The sequence below is a fragment of the Nansenia antarctica genome (assembly GCF_963989245.1).
Source record: "Nansenia antarctica genome assembly, chromosome: 1".
Lineage (NCBI taxonomy): Eukaryota > Metazoa > Chordata > Actinopteri > Argentiniformes > Microstomatidae > Nansenia > Nansenia antarctica.
This window is the reverse complement of record NC_137674.1, coordinates 66171340-66178494: the sequence shown is the minus strand read 5'-3', so window position 1 is coordinate 66178494 and position 7155 is coordinate 66171340.

Here is a 7155-nt window from a genome sequence, read left to right as displayed (position 1 = left end):
CACGTTTCCACAAAGCACGCCCAGTTCCATACGCCATACGACAGAAAGTGGAAGCTGAGCTGGACCGCCTGGAAGCTGATGGGATCCTGTCCAAGGTAGACTGGAGTCCATGGGCCACACCCGTTGTCCCAGTAGCAAAGAAGTCAGGGGCAGTGAGGCTGTGTGGAGACTTCAAGATCACCATCAATCCTGTGCTACAAGCAGAACAATATCCATTACCCAGGATTGAGGACATCTTCGCAAACCTGGCCGGTGGAAAACGGTTCACCAAGGTGGACCTGGCTGAAGCCTATCTACAGATGGAGATAGAAGAAGACTCAAAGATGTTCCTGACGATAAACACTTTGAAAGGCCTGTACCGATACAACAGGCTGGTCTTCGGAGTGGCCTCTGCCCCGGCCATAATGGCAGCGAGCCATGGATCAGGTGTTACAAGGGATTCCAGGCACACAGTGCTACTTAGATGATATCATTGTGACGGGGGCCAACGATAACGAACACCTGGAGAACCTCCAGAAGGTCTTACAGAGACTTCAAGACTACGGACTCCGGGCCAGACGTGACAAGTGTGAGTTTTTAAAATCATGTATCACATACTGTGGCCACACCATCGATGCACAGGGCTTGCATAGATGCAAAGAGAAAATCGAGGCCGTCATGGAGGCTCCTCAGCCACAGGATGGTACAGCAGCTGAGGTCGTTTCTCGGATTCATCAACTACTACAACCGGTTCATGCCTAACCTGTCCACGGTGCTCTACCCGTTGAACCAACTACTTCAGGCAGAACGGAAATGGAAATGGACCACAGAATGTGAACAGGCCTTCCAGGAAGTGAAGAAGCTTGTGACATCGGAGACAGTACTCACACACTACGACCCCTCCTTGCCTGTGAAGTTAGCATGCGACGCTTCGCCGTATGGTATAGGAGCCGTTATGTCACATGTGATGCGGGATGGGACCGAAAGACCAATAGCGTTCGCCTCACGCTCCCTGGCCCCGGCCGAGAAGAATTACTCTCAAATAGACAAGGAGGCGTTGGGCCTGGTCTGGGGCGTAAAACGGTTTAACCAGTACCTGTACGGCAGGGAGTTCATCCTGGTGACTGACCATCAACCGCTGGTCTCGATATTCAACCCCCAGAAGGCGATTCCCGTGACAGCTGCAGCACGGATGCAACGCTGGGCCCTGTTCCTAGGAGGGCACCGGTACAAGATCGAATTCAAGAGAACACTGCAACACGCCAACGCAGACGGGTTGTCCCGGCTGCCACTTGACACAGCAACAACGACAAAGGGGGACAAGGAACCGGTGGAGATGTTCACACTCATGCAACTCGAAAGCCTCCCGGTGACGGCGGAAATAATTGAGAGAGAGACCCGGAAAGATGCAACTCTCTCACAAGTGTACAGAGCAACGCAGACTGGCTGGACAAACCACGAAGGGTCTCCCCTCACTCCCTATTACCGACGTAGGGACGAGCTCACCATTGACTCTGGATGCCTTATGTGGGGAATGAGGATCGTCATCCCCACCAAGCTCAGGTCCAGGGTGCTGGAAGAGCTACACAGTGGCCATCTGGGAGTGGTGAAGATGAAAGCACTCGCCAGGAGCTACGTCTGGTGGCCGGGGATTGACCAACAGATAGAACAGCTCGCCATGCATTGCTCTGGCTGCCAGCGTGTACAGAATGAGCCGACAGTTGCACCTCTCCATGCCTGGGAATGGCCTGCATCCCCATGGCAACGTATCCACATTGATTTCGCCGGTCCATTCATGGGGACAACATTCCTAGTGGTGGTCGATGCATGTTCAAAGTGGCCAGAAGTGTTCACCATGAGCTCCACGACAACAGCCAACACGATCGACGTGTTGAGAAGCCTTTTTGCAAGAACTGGTATCCCCGAACAGTTGGTGAGTGACAATGGTCCTCAATTCACGGCTAATGAATTCCAGATGTTCCTGAAGCTCAATGGAATTCGCCACATAACATCAGCCCCCTATCATCCGGCTACCAACGGGCTCGCCGAGAGGTTCGTACAAACCCTAAAACAAGGTCTGCGAGCTATGGCAGATGCCTCTCTCTCTCTACGTCAGAAGCTGGCCAATGTCCTGTTTGCCTACCGTAACGCCACTCGCGCTACTACCAACCGGACACCCGCCATGCTGTTCCTGGGACGTGGGTTACGCTCAAGACTGGACTTGCTTAAGCCAAATCTGCGGCGGACTGTAATGGATCGGCAGATCAGACAGGGTCTAAGGGCGCACGACAGGGAAACACGTCAACTAGAGATTGGACAGACTGTGCTGGCCAGGGATTACCGTGGAGAACACAAGTGGGTGCCCGGCATAATCAAAGAAAGACAAGGGCCCTTGTCCTACACTGTAGAAGTAGCTCCTGACACTGTCTGGCGACGCCACCTTGACCAACTACGGAGGTCAGAGGTACGCACTGCAGAAGAGGTGGTGGATCCTGCACGTATCACCGCTGCTCAGGAGAGCCTGAGCCTGCCTACCTCCAACACTGCTCAGGAGAGCCTGGGCCTGCCGACCTCCGACCGTGTAACGGGGTGTCTGCCTAGCCCTGGTCGGCCCCTGACCCCACGCCTGGGTCTCCCTGCTGGTGGTGCGAGCCCGGGGGTCACACCCCCGGAGGAGAGACGTTATCCAACACGCACCCACAGACCTCCAGACAAACTATCTCTCTGAATAAGACACTAGTGTGTTTAGTTATCCGTTTAAAGCAAGGGTATTGTTAGTTATGTTCAACCTAGTAAATGCTATGGTGTTAATGTTGTTGTTATCTAGAAGGGGAGGAGTTGTAGAGTATTTGGGTTTGCATCTATTGCTCTAGCATTGTTTATTCTACCTGGCCTGAGTATGTTACGTCACTACGTGATTACGTACCTGTTGGACGTACCTCCCAGCATTCCTTTGTAGGAAGTGACATGCAATGTAACGTGGTCATTTCTCCAAGTAAAGAAACTAGTAAACTACAGTCCGTGTCTCCGTGTTTATTTGAGTAGCCTAAGCCTACTAACCACAGTAGGTACACAACACAGAGGGAGGTCGACACAGAGAAACGGTTCAATAAAGGCGTTTTATTTTCTGCACCAAGTTCAGCCACGCCCCCAGGTGAGCTGTAACACAATTATGCCAGGGAAAATGTTAAAAAAGGGCAGCAGAGACAAGTACAGGGACACAGGTGAGGTCTTACAATACAAGCGTTTTAACAGTGCAGTTAATTTAGAATTGAGAATAGCTAATCTGTAATGTTTTGTTTCAAAGGAGATTGAACCAGGGCCACCTGCTAGGAGAGATGTAGAATACTACCTACATCCTGTAGTTGTCACCTTTATTTATTACCTTAATGTCATATAAGTCAATTGTATAGAAACAACTCACCAAAATGTACTATTGCACAACTGATTTGAAAAAAAAAAACACGAGGTGGGAAATTACACCACTGGTCTCGTAGCCTATTGGAAATGTATTGTGGGTGCGTGTGCATGCGAGAGTGAGAAGGAGTGCTTTTGTGAGCCCACATGTATGATGTGGCTCTTTGTGGTACCCCAATAATTTTGGGGGGCTCTTAGTCTCCAACTGGTTGGCCACTCCTGGATTATGGGATACATGGCAGTAAATAATCAACATGATACCTCATGAAGCAAACTACACATGGTCATGAATGCATACAGACATGAAATCCTCAAATTGGCAGCAGAGCCATTAATTAAGCCTTAGATACCCAGACCCAGTTTTCCTTGCATGAAAATTAAGCAGTGATTAGGACTGCTAAACATGTAAAGATAAATGCATGTCTCTATGGCTTTAAAAAAAAAGTTATTATTATTATTGATGTTTTACAAATATAGGCAGTTAAGTCTCTCAAATATGTGTGATAGAGAGATCCAGACTGTGAATGTAAGTTTTCATTCAGCTTTTAGCCAACAATATTGTTTTATATGAAAGCTATGCAAAGCATACAGTGGTGCAAACATTTGGGCACCCCTGGTTTATTTACAAGTAATCTCCAAGTGATTGAAAGCAAACCTGAACACTAAATGCTACAAAGTTAAACATGACACCTTTCTGCAAATTTTAAAGCAAGGTTTCTTTTTTATTTTCATTTTTCAGAGTTTTTAAATGATAAAAAAGGAAAAGGGCCCTGTGCAAAAGTTTGGGAACCCTTTTGGATTATTCTTTGTTACCTTTTGAGAAGATGATTAAGGCCCAGATCAAGGTGATTTACTCGTTAGGGCTTTAATGAGTCAGGTGAATATACTTCCAGGGTTAAACTATATATTCTGAAGTATGCCATGCCTTCTAAAGTATCCGACTGCGGAGGCTGTTGTTAAAAACCATGGGTTCCTCTAAACATTGTCCAAGGATATCAGAATCAAGATAGTTCACTTCAACCATTAAAGAGAAGGCTACAAAAAACTCTTGCAATGTTTCAAACTACCCATTTTCACTGTCAGAAACATCATCAGAAAATGGAAAATAAATGGAACAATTGAAGTCAAGGCAAGATCTGGAAGACAAAGAAACATTTCTGATAGAATGGTCCGAGATCTGGTGAGAAATGCTCAGAAGAACCCACACATCACTGCAAAAGAGCTGCAAAAAAGAGTAGCAGACACCGGTCAAGTTGTTCACAGGACAACAATACAGTGTACCTTAAACAACAAAGACCTACATGTAGTCAGTTTCACTATGTTTCAATTTAAACTTTCGTGGGAATTTTTTGGGGATTTGCTAATCTATACATTTTTGGAAAGGGCATTGTATGAGGAATCAGAAAATATATGTTTCCATTTGCACAGATGTCTGAAAGGCGGCCATCTTGGCATTTACAAAATGGCCGCCATAATACACACGTTTTGTAATATCTTGGCTTCTAAATAAGCTAGAACATTGATTTTAACTGCTAAACCTACATTTTCAGGGTCAAGGAATCCAATGGTTGTAGTTACAAAGCTATTTTTTGTATTCTTCAAAACAAAACAAAAGTATATGGGCACAGGCAGCCATTGCTCTGCAGGATCCATAATTGGATCCCCTGCAAAATTGGTACTCCAAATATGAGGATGGCATGCTTAAACCAACAACCACAGACGTCCTCCCAGCCCCAAAGTCCATCATTAAGATGGTACAATGCAAATGCAAAACTGACTGTTCTTCTGGCAGATGTTCATGCAGAGCTAAGAACTTAGCCTGTACCGACATGTGTCAGTGCAGCAGCCAGTGCCAGAACGATGACGATTCCCAAGCCGTGACGCACGAAAGTGATGATGATGAACTAATCTAACAGCCCAGCTCACATTGGCACGCATTGGACTCGCCATTCACATATCACATCACACATAGCATAAACGCTTATACATAGTCAAGGGACACAACCCGCCTGTCATTACACATAGAGTAAATACACATCCCACAAACAGAACAACCAGCACACCATACACTCCCCACATTCCTCCCATTCATTTATTTTGTTTCATTCCCTATTTTTATCATTAAATATGATATACGGAGCTTATTCTCCATGCCGCACCCGCCTTGAAGTCCTGGCTGAGAGCGTTCCTCACTTCCAGTTTGCGCCAACTCAAGATCCCCAAAATCTGGCGAAGAGCCCTAGTTGTTGCGATCCCTAAACCGAATATGCCTGAAGGGGACCCTAAGAGTTACCGTCCCATCTCTCTGTTATGCCTCCCCTTCAAGATCCTCGAGCGTCTCATCTACACCCGCATCGAACCAATTGTCGACCCGCTGCTCCCACGTGAGCAGGCCGGGTTCCGACGCGGGAGGTCGACCGTAGATCAAGTCACCCTTATGACTCAAGACATCGAGGATTGCTTTTCGGCAAAAAAGAAGGCCGGGGCTGTCTTTATAGACCTGACGGCTGCCTACGATACCGTATGGCCTCACGGCCTCTCCTGCAAGCTGCTCCGCCTGCTGCCGGAAAGGCACATGGTCAGAATGATCATGGAGCTCATCCGTAACCGCAACTTTACCCTTACCACCGGTTGCGGACAGCTAAGCAGGCTTCGACGCCTTAAGAACGGCGTCCCTCAGGGATCGGTCCTGGCCCCCCTCCTCTATAATATCTACACCTATGACCTGCCCAACACACTCTCGCGGAAGTACGCCTACGCAGACGACCTCGCAGTGGTGTACTCTGCTGGAAATTGGCAGTCTGTGGAGGGGATTCTGAGCCAGGACATGCAGACACTAGTGGCATACTTCCGGAAATAGAGAGGCAAAGACGGTATCGGCTGCCTTCCACCTTAACAACAGGGAGGCTAAACGTGAGCTTAGAGTATACCTAGATGGAACTCCCCTGCCATGTTCCGCTGAGCCAATCTATCTCGGTGTGACATTGGACAGGACGCTCACGTTTCGCCGGCACCTCGAGTCACTGCGCAAGAAGTTAACAGCTTGTGTGGCGTTGATGAGGCGACTGGTTGGCTCGGGCTGGGGCGCCGGCGCAAAGACCTTGCGCACGACAGCCCTAGCCTTTGTTTATTCAACTAGTGAATACTGCGCCCCAGTATGGTGTCGCAGTGCCCACGACTCGCGTATAAACAAAGCCTTGCGCATTGTGACAGGATGCCTGCGTCCTACCCCCATGGACAACCTTCCCATCCTAGCAGGCATCCAGCCCGCAGGCCTCCGCCGCATGGGAGCCACAGCACGTCTCGCCTGCCGGGCCGTGGAGCTTAATAACCATCTGCTCGACGATAGGCTCACTATAACAGCGGAGCCCTCCCGGCGTCTCAAGTCGAGACACCCATTTGTGCCTGCCGCACAGGATCTCAGGCAGCAATGCAGAGATCTTAACATCAGTGCGGCAGGATGGGCGGATTATATGTGCGCGCGGAGTGGGAGGCAAACACCTCCAAACTCCGCGACCACATCCCAGTCGCCGGCCCTGAGCCCCTCGGGATGGACTTGCCAAGGCTATCCTGGGTGACGCTCAATCGTCTCCGGACCGGCGTCGGGCGTTTCCGCTCATCAATGCACAGATGGGACTTGGCCCCAAATGCGTCGTTCGAGTGTGGCGCAGAGGACCAAACCGCAGACCATGTTATCCTGGATTGCCCGGTGTACCACCCACCCAACGGGATGCATGGTCTGTCGGTATTAGATGACGA